A 22,694-nucleotide genomic window follows, 5' to 3' on the forward strand; every position below is an offset into this window, starting at 1 on the left:
TGTCAAAATGGAATTATTTTCAGATATACAGTAATAAAAACTCAGACAAAGAGAGACACTAAAGTTTTCCTTTTCACCTTTCTTATGCTAGTTCACCACTGTAGGTGTTAACACAGCAAAATATAACAACATTCAATAAATCATCCAGAAAACAGTTTAGACACTGGTAAAAGGGTAAGGAATAGGTTCAGTTCTCTCAGCCAATATTGTTACAGTGCAGTAAGCAAATACCATAACAAGTCATGGGGCTAATGCAAAGCCCATTGTTGTCAATGGCCATCTTTTCGTTCAGCTTCAATGGCTTTGGATCAGATCCACGGTGAATCAGACTATAGAATCTCTTAGTCCAAGATATCATATCACCTCACATCAGTCTTCAGTGTAATACTTGAGCCTGATTCTGAATTTCTTACTTATGTAAAGCACAAATGGCTCCATCAAAATCAAAGCAGTTATATCAACATAGAGCCACTGTGAGTCAGAATCATACATTCTCTTCTTGATGGGCCCCAAGGTGCTGCACAGTGTGACATGGAAACTACATACAGGGATCACTGCGTCTCCCAGTCAAATGCAAGCACATTGTGTATTTAAAAGTGACAGCCACTCTACGACTCTGCTAAGGTAAGCTGGTGAAGGTGTTTGCCTTGCACAAAATGTTAATCTGGTGCAGTAGAGTTTGTCAGGGTTTCTTGGTTGTTCCAAATCCCTCCCCACTGCACTGTGAGATCTTCATTTTGCTGAGAAGCAACTTGCATGTGTCACTTCCTGGACATGAAGAGTATCTAGAACCCACTGAGCCTCTTTCAGAGCAGCAAAGATATATGGGGATTCACTATGAATGATGTGAAATTCTTCAGGTATCTAATTATTTACATAAACACTCTCCCTCTGCTTCTGTGCTAAAGCCATGGAAGAATGATGACGTGCCTCCGGTCTTAAGTGACAGAGCCTTGTAGCTTACAGGCACTTAGTATCTTTGCATATTTATGAAACTGCGAAACCAAATTATCACGTGTCTAGGTATTTCACCTTTGCATGGACAAGTAGCGAAGGAACAATGAGCATGTCGAGCCTTAACTGCACCGTATTCAGTCATGAAATTCTAGAGAGCCACCAGCAGGCTTGACTGCTCAGAGATGTTTTCTTTTGGCACCTGCTGTCAATAATATTTTTCTTACAGGCCATGGGTTTGGCATCAGTTGTGATATCTCTTAGATGGCATGATGGTAGGTACCCTAGAAAAACCTAAGATAGAAAGAAGTCAGAGAAGCCAGACTCCATGTGATTTCATTTGGTTTAGAAACTACTCGTGGAAGTTTGCTGGATCCTGAATTTGTTGTCAAGTGCAGAAGCAAAGTCCTTGGTTGTTTATCTGATCAAATTATCCTGCTTTTTGGTTCTATACTGAAGCTAGGGCAGGAACAGACATCTCTCCAGACACCATGTTAGAGTTTCTGCACTTCCACCTACTCTCTTCTTTTTTTCCTTTTGATAAAATGTTTTGATTGTATAAAAGCAAATATAAAGAACTAACAATTACAGCCAAACTAAGAAAAACTCTAGAAAGTTAGGTGCAATTGACCTATTTTTCATATCACAAAAGAATAGTTTACATTCGTTCGCTGCTTCGTGATGGAAGAAAATTCAGAGCAAAAAAGAACAAAAGCAAAGAAAATAAATATAAGCCATTGGGAATGAGGGAAAGAGGATACTCAGAATATAGCATCTCAGATGAAGAAACATCGTGCAGAGCTATAAAATTGTTATCCTATAATGACATTAGTCTTTAGCTCCTGTGGGCCCTGAGAGGACAGTGAGCCACTAATGGGTTGCAGTGTGTGAATTTGCACACACATGAATCAGCTTGTGCTTCCCACAAATGAGATTGTTTTACAACCATGTTAAAGTGTGTGTCAGTCACCTGGGATCACAAGCATTCAGTTTTTGATGGAGCTACATCACATGAACTATATGACAGCTTTGAGATCATGCTGTATGAATTTGCACTTGAGTTTCAGAGAGTTTAAGGAATCTGAAGCCATGACAAAGTCAAAATTTAAATATGAAGTATGTAGCATAGCAGATCAGCTAAGCAAGAACATCCAGAGCTTTAAAAAACTGCAGCTCTAGAGTTAGAAAATTAAAAGTGAAATCCTCTTCAAAGTGGCAAATTCAGTGCAGCCTGTATTAAACCACCTCTCAAGGGACTGGCAAAAAATAGTCTCCTTAGGGAGGTATGCTGGTCTTTTGATACATGTTATTAAATGCTGGAGTTGCTGTTTCTGACACTTTAAAGTTTCAATGACGACTTGATCCACTGGTTAGAACTTTGATGCGTTAGCTGGAAAGACATTTCTCAGATGGAGGTTTGAGTGGGCAAGTGCACTGTCCAAAAATAGAATCATCTTTTACTTTTGACTACTTATTTTTTTAACAGTTCCATTTAGGCTGCTCACACAGTTCTGAGCTCATCTATACCCTTTTTATTAGCCCTGAAAATGAGAAGCAATGCAGTTATATCCATGTTTTTCAACTATGTAGGGTTTAGTGACTTGATTTTCTGTCTTGTCCTACTGGTACACGATGCAAAATAAATTTTGCTTTTGTTTCTTTTCTGCCTTTGTATTCCTCATCTGTAAGTAAAACATCTGATCAGCTGTGGCTCTGGAAATAAGACCAATCTTGTCCATATTGAAAATGTCACAGAGATATTAACTTACACTACTTTGTTAGTTTGATGATCCAATCATTTCTTATTATTGATTGTGTTCTTAACCACAGAGAACATACATAAACCAAAACTACATTTACTTTGTAGCTTCAACAAAAACTAAATTATACATGCAATACCTGTGTCTCTGGCAAAAGAATACTAGCCATCCAATGGAAACTTGAAATTAATTGGCCATCAGGTCGATTATAATTGCCAGTGCTTATTTTCATCATAGGACAAGTTGCAAATATAATTTGGGAATCCCCAAACCATCTCCAACCCCATTCAGATGTCTCTACTTATACTTCAGTACTACTAATCCTTTTGCCAGCAACTAGGGCATTAGCATTATTCTTTAAAATAGCCTGTGCTTTATGACTTGGAATTGCCTGAATTTGTGTTTTCCAAGTACTGACACCTGTCAGCATTCGGCCAAAGATCCCTATATAACAAACAGTCCAGCTCGTGAGCTCTGCGTATTGGAATTCTTGGTTCTACCATACTCCCCTTCACCACTTATATTTTGAGTTCTCTCACCAAGTTATTCCTGCTTTTAAAATTGACCTTAATGGCAGTATCTGTTCAATTTAGCTCTCCCTATGACTGTAGAGAAATTCAATTAGTTAGAAGAAGTGAGATTTTATTAAACAGAGCCCAAACACAAGCATTTGAGCAGGGAAAGATTCCAGCCATAACCACATCAGGATGCTCCCTTAGCATAAATATGGATTTAATGCTGGTAAGGGGTGCTTTTGTTTTTGACAACTGACAAAGTTCCTGGCAAGGCTGCTCAGTGTCTTCTGGTCTTTACATGTGCGACACTGACTGACTGAGGGCTGGGATGAGCCTGCTCCAGACAAGCCACCTCTGAGCTGTAAAAATGGCTGCAATGTGAATCTGCAGTATTCTTAGCGGTCCATGCAGCATAAGACAAACAGGCAGCTTTGTTTTGGTGGAGGCTTAGTTGTGATGAGCTCTATGCAGTGAAGTGGTAGCAACAAAAACAAGTGAGGTGACTCTTGGTTGCCTAGATGAGGTTTGTGATGCCACAGAGACTAATTCTAGCCATTTGCTGGTCTCACTAGTGAGACCTCTGCCTGTTAAGCAGCACTTTGTATCAAAAAGTGGTTGGGGACATTTGCAATGGTCACATTAGACAAGTGGATTGTCTAATAGGGAGACAATGTCCATGTAAATACTTGGAGTAAAATCCTGGCCCTATTGAAGTAAATGGCAACACTCCCAAGTTTTGCGTTTTCCCACTGTATTGAATTACAAATATAACTTCATACACTGTACATAGGAGCTTGCACAATAAGCAGACCATTGGTCTGTATTGCATACTGCCTCCAGCAGTGGCTTATATGATACATGATTCTTCTGGACAAGTTGAATTAACTCCCATTTCATCTGCTGAATGGTGCAGTCCTTTAACACATGGGGGAAATGGCTGGTTTGGTTTTTTTCCTGAGCCATGCAACGTAGGGTCGCCAACATTGTATTTCAAAAATAAGGGACTGTTTTATTAGCACCCATGCCCTATCCCTTCTCCCAGTATTGTTATTAGTATCATCATTATTAATAATAAGCATAATAATAATTAATAAGCAGTACTCACCTACATTTGCCAGGGGTATTTCTTGCTGCTTTTTGCTACACTCAGCAACTCCCGAGTTGTTGTACAGAGATGAAAAAATGAGGGTTGTTCCCTGTAATAAGGGATTGTTGGCAACTCTTGAAACCCACCATAGTTAGCACAGTTGCAATTTCTTTATCTGTTTTTCATTTAGGACCAGATTCTGATCCCATTATTAATCGTGAATAGTACCTTACCATATCAATAATCCCACTGACACTGATGGGACTGTCTTTAGTTCTGGTGGTTGCCGTATGAATCAGAATCTGGCCCATTAATGCTGCTGGGATTTCATTGTGGTGTTCATGATGTTAGGGATCTTAGGGCCTTGGGTATAGGATTCTTTTTATTTTAAATCCAAATAAAATAAATTCACTATGTCAGATTTTTAATACCTTCAAAATATTCACCTTGCTTGAATCTTATACCAGAATATTCCATTAGGAATATTTGCTACATTTAATGTATTTCCCCCTTTATCAGTCTGAGTTTCCCCACTATTCTTGGGTGGTTGTTCTAGTTAAACAGGACAATAAGCCATCCTTTATTTTCTATACCCCTATCCTGGCCCCTTCCTGGAAAACAGAAGCACTTCCCACATCATAAACAAAATATCTCCAAGCATATGAGGATAAGACACAAACTATGAGCACTACAGACATGTGCAAGCAGGGCATTTTTCATTTGTAATAGTGTGCATTGGCTCCATGCATCCGAATTAAAAACAGCTTTCAAGGAGCTACTTCAGCAACGTTCACAGTTTGCAGTGTCAAACCAGACCCACCATAATAGAAAGCAATCTGTGCAAGTCTAAAAAGGATTAGCTTGAGTGACTTCCATTTTCTCCTTTCTGAATGGATGAACATGCAAAGTAGTTATTTCCTGTGGTTACATATTATATACAATTATGCCACTCGTGTGAATTATATTCTTCATCTAGGAAAGTGTACAGCTTGCTGCTTTTTTATGGTGCTGTGTGGGCAGGCTTTCTTCTGCCTTTGAAAAGATTACAAATTAATCCATTCCCAAATTCTGAGGCCCCCCTTCCTCCACAGAAAGATGTTTATATTTTCTCTCATGGAAGCGAGGTGGTGAATATTTTAGCTATATTTCATGGCCATCTTAGGCGTGGTGCCTTGTCTTCACAATTTACAGGCATCCAAGAATTATGTGAAAGTTGAGCATATCAGGGGTAACAGCTGATCAGAGGATGTTTGACTATCTACATACCATGGTGCATATGTTGCCCCCAGTCTGCAGACATAAGCACATAAAAATTCTTGCCCCTTTGGCCCAACCAGTTAGCCAATATGTGGGCCTTCCAGGGCAGTTTGCATTAGGAAGAGAAATGGGTTATGTGAGTCAGGTATTTCCTTGTAATATTGCTTGTTTTGTATATATAACACACACAATGTACTATCTCGCTGAACACAGCAGAAACAAAAGCAGCAGGCAGCTGCTTTCCTTGGAAATCACCAAATGTGCCACTCCAGTGAGCTCTGTGCCTAAAAAGCTCGGTCTTTCTGCAATTCTTCAGGGTCACATTTGCAGCTACTTCTCCAGGCCTTTAGCCTGCAACACATACAGGCAGCAAAACCAATATCTTAATCCCAGTGTTTGCAACAGGGAAACCTCTCAACCCACAAGGTTTAGCTCCGACCATGTGCCTCAGGCAGTCTGGGCCAGATTTTTACAGGTGCTTTTGAAAATCCCTCCAACCGCCTACATGCATTTTTGGGTACCTAAATATCTTTAAAAATCTGGCCCTCCCTGCATTGTTTGTAGCTATCTCTATGACATAAAGAATACATCTACACTGTGCAAAATCCCCAAAACCAAGCTACTACAACAAGTCTCAGAGCCCAGGTCAATTGACTCAGGCTGCAGGGCTCAAAACAGCAGTGTAGATGTTTGCGCTTGGGCTGGACCCCAGGCTCTGAGACTTCCCCCTTTGCAAGGTGTTAGAGCCTGGGCTCCAGCCTGAGCCTGGACTTCTACATGACTATTGTTAGCCCTGCAGCACGCATCCCATGAGCTCAAATCAATTGACCTGAGCTCTGAGACTTGATGCCACAAGTTTTTCTTTGCAGCGTAGACATACGTAAAGGGGCTTACGTGCTCCATCCATTGAGTCTGAAAGAGTTCTTGGCATGACCATTGACTAGGAATATGGGTTTTGTTGTCTGTGTGTGTTAGAGAGAGTTGTCTTCGCTGCATTGCTAGTTCGAGATAGAACTTAAGTTTTGCTCCTAATCTGACTCCTGTCCACCCACTAATTAGCTTTAGTTAAGTGGTGCATTAAACTCAAACTGTCTGGGTAAACTGGCCTATTTGGAAGGTGGGTTGAGGTTCCGGTGCTGTTCAGTTCAAGCTCCTAATGAAGAGGGAATGCATCAGCTGCTAAGCCAATCACACCATGTAACTCAAGTGTTGGTAGAGTGGCATGACTCCAGTGGACTAACTCGGGGTATGTCTAAACTGACAGCAGCAAATTCGCTGCTGTCAGAGCAATTTATCCAGATCGTTTGAGCTGAAGTGAAGACCGGCTCAATCGATCCGGAAGTCAATTCAATAAAACCACCTCCAAAAAAAGCATAGTGCTGCCTCGATGGGTATTGTGGAAGCACATCTAGGCGGTGTCCCATTCAACAGACGCAGGAAGAGACTTGCAGAGTTTACAATCTTAGGCCCTATGCCTGCATTGCGGCCTCTATTAAGGCTGAGGCAGGAGAAGTCAGAAAACATGACATCCCTCCAGTGTGTGCGAGGCCATCCGCAAGGTTGTCTCCAGCCACATTTTGTTGTGCCATTATGGGCTATATTTATTGTTCAAAATGGAAAGAAAAAGATAAAAAATCATACTGACGCTCCCTTCTTTTATCTGAATTTAGGTCCCAATCCTGCACTCAGCTCTCTGAGCTTATGCATCTGCTCAAAGTCCCACTAATGTTAGTGGGCACAGGAGTCTGCTTGCCTAGAGCTCATTGCAAAAATGGGACCTTGTTCTTCTTATCTCAATGGTTGTGGCTGTTCACCTTTCAGTAAGGCTGTCAATGATGGCATATTGCTATTTTGAAAACTAATGATAATGATATTTAATAATACCTAGTATTGTCACATCAGTAACACAAAGCAGTCTGCAATTAAGCCTTGCCTGCCTCACATGGGTGTTGTAACTGGAACTGTCCCCATTTTATATATGGGTAAACTGAGGCACAGAGCTGAAGCACCGTGCCCCAGTCACAGAAGGAGTTGTTGGCAAAGCTAATCATAGAACTCCGGAGTCCTGTCTCTGTTTCCTTCTCTAACCACTATGGAATACTTTCCATGGTCAGTTCATTTGTCCATTAATATGTGTGAATGAATGTGCTAAGCAGATGTGGAATATGGAGTAAAATACTCAAATATATTTTCTGCCTGATTCAGTGCTTACTTAGCATTATGGCTTGACACCAACGTATGTGAGTAAGATTATGCTGCATCTTTAAAGTGTAAAATGATGGCATTCCTCTTTGCAAAGGTGAATTCAAGACATACAGAAATATTTCACATTATCTGAAAACTGTTAAATCTCTCGAACCAATGTGGCATGTCCAAGCAATGAAAGCTGCATTTTTCATGCTTGATTATGAATTGTGGCCCTCTTTACAAACTTGGCTGGTTTGTCCTGGTGTCAGGGTCAGAATACAGAAAAGGTTACTCTGGATGGCTGCCTGGGGGGCCCCTGAGAATGTTACTACTGTGATGGGAAATGCTGGTCAGTGCTTGCCATTTCCCTTCGTTGCTAATTATTCCATTGTGTTATCGGTGTGGTTAGCACATTTGAAGGCAGAATACCAGCATGTTAAGGTGAAAGTGAAATAAATGAGGTAGGCTGAGAACCAGGGAATGTATTCAATCTAAAAGTGAGTTGTCTCAGATGTTTCAATATCGGAGTTTTAGTGGCTAATCTAGAAGACAGTTGGTGCACAGTGCAAATGCCTGGGGAAAGGAAGGAAGAAAAGTTACAAGGAAGGGGAAAATTAAAGTTTAATCAAATTACCAAGTGAGGCCTGCAGGACTTATAACTGTTTGCACCTGCTCTTGCCAATTAATCAATCCTTGAAGATTTAAGGAAGGAATTAAGACCCGACAGTAGGGAAAGCTGGCTGTGAATTTGGTAACAAACTCTATGCAAGGGTCAGCCATTATCACAGGGCTAACCAAGGAGGATTATGAGTTTGACAAGACCTGGCAAAAGGAATAAAAAGTAGATTAATTTTGTGGATGTTCTAGTTCTGGATATGCTTATCATTACAGTGGCAGAGAAACAAAGATTGTATTTTTTATAATTTTAAGCTGGTGCTGAGTTTTACAGAATGCTGAGTTAAAAGGATTTAAAGTCAGACCTGCAGAGAAGTGAATCCACTTTCAAGTACCATTTGGTTTATTTGTATGTTAAAATCATAAGTTCTCCTTTGTTCATGGATCACGCCTTCCCTTTCACAGAGTTTTAGTGCTGGAAGAGATCATGTAAAAGTGAAGTGCACTATGTTTCCGAGTGTCTTCTGCACAGTGCTATCCAGCACTGATTGGATTAACTGACCTGTGGATGTATATTAAGGTCACTATGCTCTCTGGAAACAACTTTGATCTCATAACTGGAGAGCTGATCTTTTTGTTTATGGAGAAAGAGAGAGAGTATATACATGTACACATACATTCATACAAGCAGAGAAACCAGCTAACAGCTACGTACTAATTTTGGGGACTGAAACTTAAGATTGTAGGCCATTAATATGTCTCTATTTTACATTCTGTGGAGAGGAATGGAATAGGGGTTCTGAGGTGGGCAGGAAGGGTCATAAAAATCAGGGTAAAACCACTTAGGAGTGTCCCTCTATTTTATTGTTCTGATCTTGGTTGGTTTCCTCTGGTGTTGGGGTCAGAATATGGAAAAAGCACCAAGTCAAACATTTACAGAAGTCTAAGTATATTATGTCAATATATCAACCTTTATCAACCAAACTTGTAATCTCATAAAAAAAAAGTATCAAGTTAGTTTGATGGGATCTGTTTTCCATAAACCCATGTTGATTTGCATTAATTACATTACCCTTCTTTAATTCTTTATTAATCAAGTCCTGTGTCAGCAGCTCCTTTATCTTGTCCAGGATCAATGTCAGGCTGATGGGCCTATAATTATTGTTTAGCCTTTTTAAAAATTATCACAACACCAACTTTCTTCGAGTCTTTTGCAATTTTCCCAGTGCTCCAAGATGTATTGAAAATCAACATTAATGTTCCAGCAAGCTCCTCATCCAGCTCTTTTAAACTCTTGGGTGCAAGTTATCTGGACATACAGACTTAGAAATGTCTGACTTTAGTAACTTCTGTTTAACATCCTCCAGAGATGCTAATGGAATGGAAATAATACTTTCTGAGCATTCTCTTTGTTCCTAATATATTTTTTTAAATTCCTCCTTATTTGTCCTTAACTCTACTGGCAATAGATTTCTTCTTATGTCCCTTGGCTTCTTTTATCGATTTTCAATAATTCCTGACTTGTGATTTATATTCATTACTATCAAGTTTCCCTTTCTTCTATTTTTATTTATTTATTTATTGTAGCTGCCTTCACTTTCCCTCTAAACCAAGTCATTTTTTAAAACCAGTACAGTTGTTTACTTTGATTGTGGCCTTTGGGAAATCTAATAAGGGTTTTTTTTAATTATTTCCAATAATCATTCACATTTTTTGGATTAAATTCTTCCTCCCAACTATTTTGGCTCATCATTGTTTTTCAGGATTGTGAAACTGTAGCTACTAAAGCACCAGGTGTGCTCTGAACTTTATTCTGATTCCACATTGTAAATGTGATCAAATCATGATCACTTGTATTTAAGCTACCATTGCTTTTTATTTCTGTGATTTGTTCCTCTTTATCCGTTAGGCCAAGGTCTATTAAAGAATTCCCCCATGTTGTCCGCAACAGTTTTTGAGTTCGGAAATTGTCATGTATAATGTTTAGAAATTCCAAGGATGTTTTAATACTGGCAGATGAGATTTCCAGCATATGTCACTCAAATTGAATCCCCTATGATCATGTAGCTTTTTTTGTACACACTATAGATAGATGTGTAAGAAGGCGTTCATGCTGTTCCCTAGTGTGATTGGTGGTCTGTAGCAGCCACCAACTAATACCCCATCTGTTAGGACACTGATCCAAAAGTGTTCAAGATAATTTTTTTCTGAGTTATCAGTGACTCAGAAACAGATCATGCTATTTTGTTGACATTGAGTATCACTCCCCCTCCCCTTTTGCGTACTTGATCTTTCCTGAATAGGTTATAACCACTAATTTAACATTCCAGTCATATGTCTCATCCTACCAGGTTTCAGTAATACCAGCTAGATCGAATTTATGCTCATAAATCCTCAGTCCAGCTGTACAGAATCTTGTGTATATTGTCAATGTCTTTTTAATGTAAAGGTTGTGTAAGTACCAGTCAAAAAGATCAAAAGCATCACCTGCAAAGCAGTCTTCATTCAGGTGTGAGTAAGCCCCCTCCCCTTAAAGGGTCATCTCATCCTCTGGTAGGCCTGATTATCCTCGTCACTACACTAATACGTAACAGAAGTGCCTCCATTTGGGTCAGTGACATTACACTGGTGTGTGATGAGCATCAGGACACTAGAATCCACTTTATATAGGATTTGTGCCTCAGTTCAGCTGAAATTTCATGCGACCGTTATATAGGGGGACTATAGAGGAAAAGTCCCCGGATTCTATCTGTACAGAAACTTTCTTTCTTTATGCTAATGATGGACTTGCACTAGCAGAGATGATTGACTGGATGATCCTTTGTTTTCCATATCTAACTACTCTGGTAGGGAGTTAGACTTGGAGGAGAGAGGGATAACATGCAGGAAGAATTTGGATAGAGAAGAATGGGAAAGAGGGAGAAAACCACATAAGAAGGTATGTCCCTGTACCCAGGAGAAAATGCTAAAGGGGCGTTTGCGGTTAGAAAAGTGTCTTTTGAGGCATGCTGCATCCTGGCACTACACTTGGGATTGTGTGGTTGATACCCGCCGCCTTGCTCAGGGCCAGGCCTAAAGATGCAGTCAGTCTATAAACAATTAAAGTGATTAAATAATGGAGAAAAGAAGATAGATGCAAGGTCCAGAAAACCGGTGGAGGGTTTGAAAACCGCTGAGGGTCTGTGCAGGTATACAGGTATTTCAAAGCCAACCCTTCTTCAATAGAGAACAAGAATAAAAAAGTACCATAAGGGCAGCTGCTGTTCATCATTTGTATCAAGAATATAAAGTGTTTGCTGAGGGGCTTGAGTGCAACAAACACATCCAGAGTAAGAACACCTGCTGCCTGCCTTGATACAATTTTTGGCTCACTGACTTGTGTACGTCATGTTTTCAGAAGGAATGTTTCAGTATTTTTTTCTGAAAAATTGATTTTTTTTTTTTTTTAGTGGAAAATTCAGATGACATTATTTTATTTTTCTCAAAATTCTTTATGGGGAAAAATACATTTTCTGACCAGCTCAAGCCTAAAGAGACAAGGAATTTCAGCATGTAAATGAGGTGCAAAGTAGCACTTTCCCCTCTGCTTTGACTCTTCCTGTTAAGCAGGAATAATTTGGTGGCCATTCAGCAATAGTATTGTTAATTCTGGATCAAGTTCCCCTGTCGTCCTCTATAAAGCACAGTCATTTTTTGCATCTAATTTAATGTGCCTCACTCTGCACCTGGGAGGTGCAGGATGAAGCTAACCATGTACTGCAAGTCATGAAAGCGACACACAGTCAAACTTTGTTTGGCACCAGCTGCCGCCAGATGTGCTTATTATTCCAACATTGTTCAATGTACCAAATCAAACCCTGCCACTTTAAAACCGCTGAGTTTGTTTTAAATCCTGAGGGTGCCAAAATATCCTATTATTATTCCCTCTTTGTGCATTTGCCAATCACACCTAAGACTGTTTTTTGCCTCTAAAGTTGATAAGATAAGTTTACAGTTAGCTGTCTTGCTGGCTTTTAATCTTATCTGTTTGGGAAAACCCTTGATTGCTTATGAATGAGTTAGCCAGTTACATTTCTCTCTGATTCTCATGGCAATAGCAGCTGAAGAAGTGGTTCCAATGCTGATTCAAGCAAACTTTCCGGTAGTTTAAACTTAGATCCCAGTACCCCTGAGAAATATCAAAGACAGACTGAAAAAGTCCACTCAACTTTCTGACTCTGATCACAGGGCAGAAACCAACCTGTAAAGGATTCAGCAGCAGACTTCATGCAAAGGCTAGTAGACACATGCTCCTTCTTCTTATGTTGCTGAAAGTATGACTTCCTCTTTTTGATCCAAAGGATCCTAGCAGAGTCTATTGGATCAAAGGGATACAATGCCTGAGTTTGTTCTTTTCTAAATGACCATTTTTTGATCATATCCACAAAGTCTTTACACCATATATTGGACTGGTGCACTTTATATTAGCCATCTGTTGCCTCACAGGATGCAGACTTCCATACCATTTTCCTTCTGAATGATCCTTTTCTGGTTTATGTTCACCTATGGGTCAGATCATTCCCTCCAATTTTTATATTAAAGTAGAGGCAAAGGCATTTTGCTTGTGTTCACTCCATGTTATCCCAATAGGGATGGCCAAACTTTTCATTACAAATATATTATAGTGGAGACATATGATCTAAAAAAAATAGCCATTAAAAAAAAAAAAGAAAGATTTTAAGTGTTTGAGATGTTTTTGTGCAGATCTGGAGATCAAACTATTGATGAGCTATGGGTTTTACTCAAGACAGTGTATAGGACCCCCCTAATCTTTGGGTGATCCAAATTAAGAACGTTGTAGGGAAATGTGCACTTTTACACTGTGCATGTGCCAATACAAAACTTCCCCAAACTAGAGGGTTTCCATTCCCACCTTTTATATGCTTTACAGCTCTACTCTTGTATATGTCAGGGGAAGACTGCAAAAGCTCTCCAGACAACTAGGCCTGGGAGAGAGACTGGAGACATTCCAGGCAGCGGAGGAGCCTGAGACCTTTCAGCAGAAGAGGCTGTTGCTGGAATCGAGACACTTTTAGTTTGGGACTCAAGTTTTATTGGGGTGCTGAGGTATGAGAGCTTTCTGAAGGCTTTATTAAAGGAAGATACACTGCTGTAAAGTAGAGTGATTGACTGGCTACTCCTGGACCAGTATGTTCAGGGTTACTATATTTCAAGTGCCCAAACAGAGGACACTGCCAGGAGGTGGGGGAGTTGCAGGGAGTGGGGCACAGTTTCTGCTGTACAGTTTCTTTTTGCCACCCTTACTCCTGAGCTGCTGCTGGCGGTGGCGCTGCCTTCAGAGCTGGTCACGTGGCTAGCAGCCACCTCTCTCCGGCTGCCCAGCTCTAAAGTCAGCACTGCTGCTAGCAGCAGCACAGAAGTAAGAGTGGAAAACCAGTTAAACAGGCACACCGGGAATTGCAGTTCTACCAGAATTGACGCTGGAAAAAGGACAAGCAAGGAAAAAGCAGACATTTGTTCATATTTCAAAAATCCACCAAGATGGAGATCGAAGGACCAGAAAAGGAGGTCATGTCCAGGAAAACCTGGATATATGGTAACCTGAAGTATGTTTAAGTGACCAACGTTGTCCTTTAGCTTAAATGGTTGTTGAAAAAAGTTGCATTGTATTTTGCTTCTTCCTGACTGTATGAATGAAACTTTTTTCTAAAGAGGAGAATAATCAATGACAAATAGAGGGCCAGACACTCCGCCGATATAAATCAGCATAGTTCCATCCTCTTCAGTGGCACAGCCTTAAAGCCATCGATGGATCTATTCCACAAAATACACTTTATTGCACAAGAGTACCCTTGTTTACATGTGACTTCGAATATTCATGCAACGTACACTCCTACCCCAAACCCTTGTGTGAATAAAAACTAGCTTGTGCAAATGTTTTGAAATAAGGAGCATAAACATGGTTGAGCCAAGGACCTGCTACCACTTATACCAAATGTTCACGAAAGCTGGGTTTGCTGTGTTCTATCTGCTATGCTCTGAACACTCAGGAATTCTGGTTGGACTAGACGGGTTCTCAAACTTTTTTCCCTGGGATCCCCTTTGAAAATATTTCAGGCTGTGATGACCCCCCCTTCCCCCCCCAAAAAAATAAAGTGATGGCGCCCCCACCCCATGCCATGCCACCCTTACTTCTGCACTGCTGCTGCGGGCAGCGCTGCCTTCGGAGCACTCGGCCAGCAGCTGCTGTTCTTCAGCCACCCAGCTCTGACTCTCTGGCTGTCAGCCATTCACAGGGCTGACAACCACAGCCATGGCATGCATGGGGGATGAGAGCTCGTGATCCCCCCATAACAACCTTGTGACCCCTTGAAGGTTCCAACCCCCAGTTTGAGAACCCCAGGACTAGAGAGAAGGTGAGGTTAGTTTTCTTTTTGGCTGGATATACTTAAAGTAGTTTGGAGAAAAGTATTGGTAATTCACAGATTGCACATGTAGTTCAAGCTTCTGCTGCCTGCATTCTTATTAATGTCAAAAGCAATCATCATGTTACTCCCATTCTCAAAATACATCACTTCACTTCATTGACAGAGTGTCAGATTTTATTTAATACTCCATGCACCTTACTAAGGCTCCACTGAAAAGCTGTAGGCCTAAAAACATCTTGCAATTCCCGATGCATCCCTCCCCAAAGCAACTGGCTTCTGAGATAATGGGGAGTGGACAGGATGAGTTGGGTTAACCCAGAGAATTTTGGGGTTCCATGAAAAAGATAGATGTTGTATAGTTCTTTTTCTAGTTTTCACTATATGGAAGATGTAGCATTTTAAAAAATAAACTAAAAATATCGATCCCTATGGAAATAAATAAGTTATTTAACTCACTAGACATACCCTTCTGATGGACAGGTTTTGTTGTTTGTATCTCCTGGTACCTTTGGCTTCTTAAGTTCTGTCTCTTTCTGATTGCTTTCCACAACTCTCCTTTTTTTCTCTCCTTACGTTCCTCTGCCAAGGGCTCCATCTCTCCACATCCAGCCCTCTTGTGACTACCAGTTCCAGCTTCTTTGCACTTCTGGAACCCTTCTCTTGATTCTAAGTCCTCTTTACGTGCCATGCTTCTTTCCCATTCACATCTTAAACTCACCACTTTCTCCCTTTTTTGCCAATGTACCATAAGTATTAATGCTTCTGATGCAATTTTCACTTGATCAAGATGCTTACAATAGGGCTGGCATCAATTTTTTTTTTTTTTTATGGAAAACTTGATGTTTGACAAAATAAAAATTTTCACAGAAAGCATCTGCTTTCCCCAAATATGTTTAATCTTTATTGTAAAACTGAAAATCCAAACACTCAATGTTTTTGGCCAAGAATCGATTTTTTTCACATTTCAGCCAACATTTTTCCATTGCTCTTTGAGAGGAAATAAAGAACATTTTCCAGCCAGCTCTAACTTACAAGGTTCCCAACATCCCTGTTGCTGGGCTATGATTTGTAGATTTTTTAAGGCCGGCCATTAGACCATCAAATCTAACCTCCTGTGTTACACAGGCCATAGAATTGCATCCAATTTCGATCCCAATAACTTGTGTTTTGACTAAAGTGTGTCCTCCATAAAGACATCAAATCTTGATTTGAAAATACCAACAGATGGATGATCCACCACTTCCTGTGGTAGTTTGTTCCAGTGGTTAATCACCTTCACTGTTAATAATTTGCATCTGTTTCTAATTTGAATTTGTTCAACTTTAACTTCCAGACATTGATTTTTGCTTTGACTTTCCCCTATAGATTAAAAAGTCCTTTTATATGAATTTTCATTATAATCAGCTCTTGATATTCTGTTTGATAAGCTAAAGACCTTGACCGCCTTAATTCTCTCACTGTAAGGCATTTTTTCCAGTCCTCACGTTATTTGTGTATATTTTTTATGCACTGCCATTTTTCAATATCCTTTTAAAAATATGGATGCAAGAACTGTGTGCAATATTCCAGTATTGGTCTCACTGATGCCATATGCAGAGGTAAAATCACCTCTTTACTCCTACTCACCATACCCCTTTTTATACATCCAAAGCTACTGTAGCAGTGATTCCGACATTAAAATCATAGAGTTGGAAGGGACCTCAGGAGGTCATCTAGTCCAACCCCCTGCTCAAAGCAGGACTACTCTCAGCTAAATAATCCCAGTGAGGGTTTTGTCAAGCCGCAGCTTAAAAACCTCTAAAAATGGAGATTCCACCACCTCCTTAGGTAACCCATTCCAGAGTTTCACCACCCTCCTAGTGAAAAACTTTTTCCTAATGTCCAACCTAGATCTCCCCCACTGCAACTTGAGACAGTTGCTCCTTGTTCTGTCATCTGCCACCACTGAGAACAGCCTAGCACCATCCTCCCTGGAACCCCCTTTCAGGTAGTTAAAGGCTGCTATCAAATCCTCCCTCATTCTTCTCTTCTGCAGACTAAACAAGCCTAGTTCCCTCAGCCTCTTCTCATAAGTCTTGTGCTCCAGCCCCCTAATCAATTTTGTTGCCCTCTGCTGGACTCTCTCCAACTTGTCCACATCCTTTTTGTAGTGGGGGGCCCAAAACTGGACACAGTACTCCAAATGCAGCCTCACCAATGCCGAATAGAGGGGAATAATCACTTCCCATGATCTCCTGGCAATGCTCCTACTAACGCAGCCCAATATGCTATTAGCCTTCTTGGCAACCAGGGCACACTCATATACTGACTCATATCCAGCTTCTTATCCACTGTTACCCCCAGGTCCTTTTCTGCAGAACTGCTGCCTAGCTCATTGTCTGTAGCTGTGCATGGGATTCTTCTGTCCTAAGTGCAGGATTCTGCACTTGTCCTTGTTGAACCTCATCAGATTTCTTTTGGCCCAATCCTCCAGTTTGTTTAGGTCCTTCTGTATCCTATCCCTACCTTCCAGGGTATCTACCACTCCCCCAGCTTAGTGTCATCTGCAAACTTGAAATCTACCCCATCCTCCAGATCATTAACAAAGAAGTTGAACAAAACCGGCCCCACGACCGACCCCTGGGGCACTCCGCTTGTGACCGGTTACCAGGTAGATATGGAGCCATTGATCACTACTCGTGGAGCCCTATGCTCTAGCCAGTTCTCTATCTATTTTACAGTCCATTCATCCAACCCATACTTCTTTAACTTGCTGATAAGAATACTGTGAGAGACCATATCAAAAGGTTTGCTAAAGTCAAGGTAAATCACGTCCATCGCTTTCCCCACATTCCCCACATTATCACTTGTGTATTCCTTTCTCCCCTGTTTTGTTCCATGTCATTTTCAGTTCTGATACACAAGTATTCGCATTTCATCTGAATGATATTTTGCATTCTTACTGAAAGTCCTTATTTATGCATGTAAGTAAGGAGTGCAGATTTTATTATGTAACAATTTGCCCTCGATACAGCACGGTATATTTTAGGACACATATTGCATTGGCATGCTTAAAAAATAGTATTGTTCTAAACTAACGAGAAAGGTATGTGGAAAACTATTTTTGTGATGAGCTGTGATTTCTAATGGAAAATGGTTATTTTCCTGGCAATTGCGTGCACTGGTTTAGTCATTGTGTTTCAGCATTTATGCACTCTCTATCTCCAAAGGTAGCTGGAGAATGACCATTCTTTTTCTCTACACCTTTCAAGATTTCAAAATTTTGTTTTTGTTCTCTGCTGGAACAAAAACTAAGCCCTTTTGAATGTTTTTGTGAAATGGAATGGTGTTGAAATGTCCATTTTCAGATAAAAAAAAGAGGTCAAATGTCCAATGTTTCTCTTTCTGATCAAGAAAACCCATCCAGGACCTGAGAAATCATCCCTTCAGTTTCACAGTTTGTTTTGGTTTCCATGCAATGGTATTTATTAATGAGAAAACATTTCATTGAAAAGTTTCTGACCAGCTCTGTTTGTGTCCTTCGTTTATTTAAACCCAGCAGGCATTCAATACAATCAGTTTGCAGAATAATTCTTAAAAGTACTCCGAGGCTTTCACATAGGAACAATTCCAATTAAATAACAAGGGTGGTGTGGAGAATAAGAGAGTTATTGTAATAAAACACAGCTCACCAGGTAACTGTGACAGGTAGTATTTCAAAACCAACTCTGCTCCCATTTAAGTTAATGGGAGTTTTATCCTTGACCTCAGTGGAAGCAGAGATAGACCAATATTGAGCGTTCTGGAAAAAAAATACCACTCGACTCTCTTTGTTTATGCTCTTTTAGTTCTTTTTGTCCAATACAGCAGTTTCCTGTGCCTATAATATTGTGATACGTTTACTGCCCTTTTACTCCATTATGTGAAATGGGTCCACTGGTAACTGATGGACATGGATACAGGCTTTTATCATACGGCAATATTATTCCTTGTAACACTGGTACCTGGAATTAAAGAAAAACTCTGTCGTGCTAATGCCGATCAAATGGTCCATGAGAAGTAAAGTACCTCTGGATATGCTGTTAAAGATCCCTATTGTTTATAAATACTAGCACCTAAAGTCTTCAACCATGTACAATCTAGATTGCTAAAAAGGAGCTTTTTGTATATGAGAATCCAGTCAACAGGGGCTGAGAAATATCTGTGCATGTCTTTTACGAGGCTTTTGTTTGATGTCTTTACTGCCTGTTTTCTGTGTGCATGACTATGGACAGACTCAGATATTTGAACCTGGAAGGATGTGATCTGTCATGTCAAAACTCTTCATCAGAATCAGAACTTTATAATAACAAGTCAAGAATTTTCAGTGTTCTCCTTTGGGGAAAGGAACAGAACACTGACCAGCTACTTGAACTGACCACAGGAGGTTGTGAGAAGAGAAGTACTGAATAATTCTAGCTATTTCCATCCTTTGAAAACCACCTCTGGGAGATCACGGGGGTATGGAGCCCAGAGGTTAAAATATACTTAGTCCTCAGATTGTACTGCCATTTTGTTTGCATTCTTGAACCAAAGAAAAACATGCCAGTGCTTTGGTAAATGAACTCTCTTAATGAACTGGAGTGGTTCATAAATAGGTGTTGGTGGTGGTGATGATTAATTAAACAAGGGTAATACTGAAGGGTAGTTGTTCCACTAGAATTTGCTGCTACCACTACTTTTTTCTACACAATTTTTTACAAATGCTATTGCTGCAAGAGGCAGAGCTTATGGATTTACTTTCTTGGCTGTTGCAGCTTAAGAAAGTTCAATAAGTCAGCTGTCAGAGCCTGGGTCCCTTGCAGGCTAAGGAATTTCAATTTCAAAGTACAAGAGATTGAAGTCTTGAAACAAAAGATCATCAAACACTAATAACTTCTGACTGTTGCTGGAGCTGTGAAGTGGGTAGGAGACAGTGCCTCTTTTTAAGGGGCACTGAGTGTGACAGTGAATCTTGCACTCAATTAATTCTGTGGGGTGCTACAAGGATGAGATAAGGAAACTCAGATGTGAATGAACAGACCATTTAAGGGCAGTGAAAAGAACTGAAGTGGCCATCTAATTGCTTTCAAAGTACCAGGAGTGGGTCCACCTCAACAGCTCAGTTTTATTTCCAGAGCACTTCAGAAAGTAGATCTTGCTCACTGAGTCCTGTAATGGAGAAAAGTGTGCAGTGTAATTCCACCTTTAGCACTAAAGAAATGCATGGGACACTAGCCATTAATCATGAAGGGCAGTCACATCAGCATGCACAAATGGTGTAACTCATGCCATTGGGAAAGCACAGGTCACTTCCATGCACAACAGCTGAATTTTTGTTCTTTCTAAATGCTTTTAAGTATAGCCACATTTCCCTAAATTGTGCGAGGAGCAGAGATGTTGGTGAAGTAATGTAAAAGGCACCTACATTAGTAAGAGTTTATCACAGAACCAAAGGGGTCAGCGATAGCAAAGACCCATTGTATTACCCAGTTTATCCTGATGCCAGAGTGCAGGAGAATGAATTTTCTATCTTAACTCGAACTGGTTGAGAACTGAATTATTACTGAGGTTTCAAAGCAATTGGGTATGCTTTCTCCTGCATTCTTTTTCATTTCTTCCATTTCTGTACTCCCTGGATCCATCCATGGTACAGAAGTATCAAGGTATCATGAAAGAAGCTGTTCTTTAATTATTATGCAGGTTTATGTTTTACCTCTTCAAAGCAAAGTCCACTGAAGGCAACAAAATCTTTCCATTGACTCCAGTGGGCTTTGGATCAGGCCTTATGTAGATGCCAAGAATCACTGCTCAGAGAGCTTATTTAAAGCTGGCTTTGTTAGTAAACCAGGGTGAATATCATTTGCATGAGCCCTGTTCACATTGTGGTCCAAATTTTGCTCAGGAGAACCAAACAGGCTGCTTCCATCCTCCACAGGCAGGAAGGGTATGATTGTTTGACCTCTAAATGTGGACCTGTCAGCTCACTGAAAAATACTCTACAGTACCTGCCCAACATACAATTTTTTCATGGCCCCAAATTTATTAAATGTGTGGCAATCCAGGGGGGAGGCCTTTGGACAAGGGACTTGGCCATTCAAAGTGTCAGCTTTCAAACTTCAATCTCGTAACTCTTGTCAAAGAAGTGTGTGAATGTAATCTGTTGATGTTGGGAGTAGAGTGTATGAGTTCTCCCTCTGAAAATGGAGGAAGGGATTTTGCTCAGATGTTCCACCACTGCTCTGATCTTTACAAACAGACCTGCCTCTAAAATGTCACTGTGTGTCTATATGCAGAAGTATCTTGCATCCACCCTGCATTGTCTGATTACTCCAAGTTAGTGGAATTTAATGTAGCTTCCCTTACATGTTATAAGTGGGTTTGAAGTGGCAAGGGGAACTAATCAAAAGCAGTTACTCTTATCTGTGGGACATGAATCAGGCCCTAGGATGGTAGAACCTAGGGAGAGAAATGACAAAAAGTTTATCTTAGACATACATATATGGTCTGATCTAAAGCCCACTGAAGTCAGTGGAAACACTCCCCTTGATGTAGTTGTCTTTGAATCAATTCCATAATCCAGAGCACACAGTGACACACATAGATACATGTACCTTAAATTGTATATATACACATACATGTAGACCAGGCGCACACACAAAATAAAATGTTTGGTCTCCCACTAGAAAGTTAGCGAAGTGTCAGTTTCTCTGACTATAAAAAAAAATTAAGAGTAAATTACTCAAGAACTTTAATCAAATGACTGAGCTTGTTTGGATTAAAAACCTCTCAGCTCTACTTTCACTCTGCTCCCATGTTTATGTGATTGCTTCAATTTGCATTTATGGGTCTAACACACTGAAGCATCAGCACTAACATACAGAATCAGCAGTGTAAAAATATGCACCAAGAATTTTTATTTAATCAAAATACCTTTTTTTTTTTTTTTTTTGGTTGGCGTTTTTTAGACTGTGGAGTAATGAGAGAATACAGAAGAGCAAACAGGCCATTTAGCTCCAAAAGCTTCCCCGCTGTTAATGTCTGTAGGGGATTTTATATCCATTTCTTCACTCTTTATCAATTTACAGCCTCTGCCTTTGGAGTAAAAAAGAGAAAGAAAAAAATGCATGGTGGATAATAGTTCTGAGGGCAGCAGCATTCATTGCTACTGAAGTAATTATGGCTTTGCAGCAGTTACAGCTTGTGCTATGTTGTCTAGAGTGGGGAAACAGAGGGATAGCTGGGTTGTTTGTTCACACCAATGCTGTAAAACTGAAAACTCCTCCTCCAGTTTCCAAAGGGGTGCTGGAGAGGGTTGCATTATATGGAATAAATCGCTGCTTTTCCCATTTTATTGTGGTTATTGCTATTGTTGGATTTAAGGGTCCATCTCCATTGGTTTGTGGTTCAGCTTTGATACAAAACCACACAGGTTGAGGATGTTTTTCTTTAACTGAGCCATACACAAAGAAAACTGGGGCTTAAAAAATTATCTGGGGCGCCAGCCTAGATTTGATGTTAAAATGGGGACCTCCAAGGAAGTATTAGCTTTAGCTCAACGTGCTCAGCTCAGCTAAATGAAATGTGTTACGTGGCGGCTCCATGACAGTGATGCAGGGAGACAGGGAACAGACAAAAACTGCAAAGAAAGTTCTGCTGGCTTGGAAATGCTGAGTCGTCATGTACCAAAAGTGTCATAAATAGTGATGGGTGCCAAGATTTGTTAAGAACCATTTCAATCTGTCTTACAATGCCAAGAGCTAAGTCTCTCTCTTCTCACTTGCTGCAGGGTTTACTCAATGCAGTTTTTGAACTGATTAAATTTATAATATCTGTTTTTCCTTTCCCCTCCTTTTTGTTATCCTGATGGTGGATATTCTCTCCATCTCTGGCT

This window comes from Emydura macquarii, unplaced genomic scaffold, assembly GCF_026122565.2.
Source record: "Emydura macquarii macquarii isolate MOO-44397 ecotype Brisbane River unplaced genomic scaffold, CSIRO-AGI_Emac_v2 contig_1348, whole genome shotgun sequence".
NCBI lineage: Eukaryota > Metazoa > Chordata > Testudines > Chelidae > Emydura > Emydura macquarii.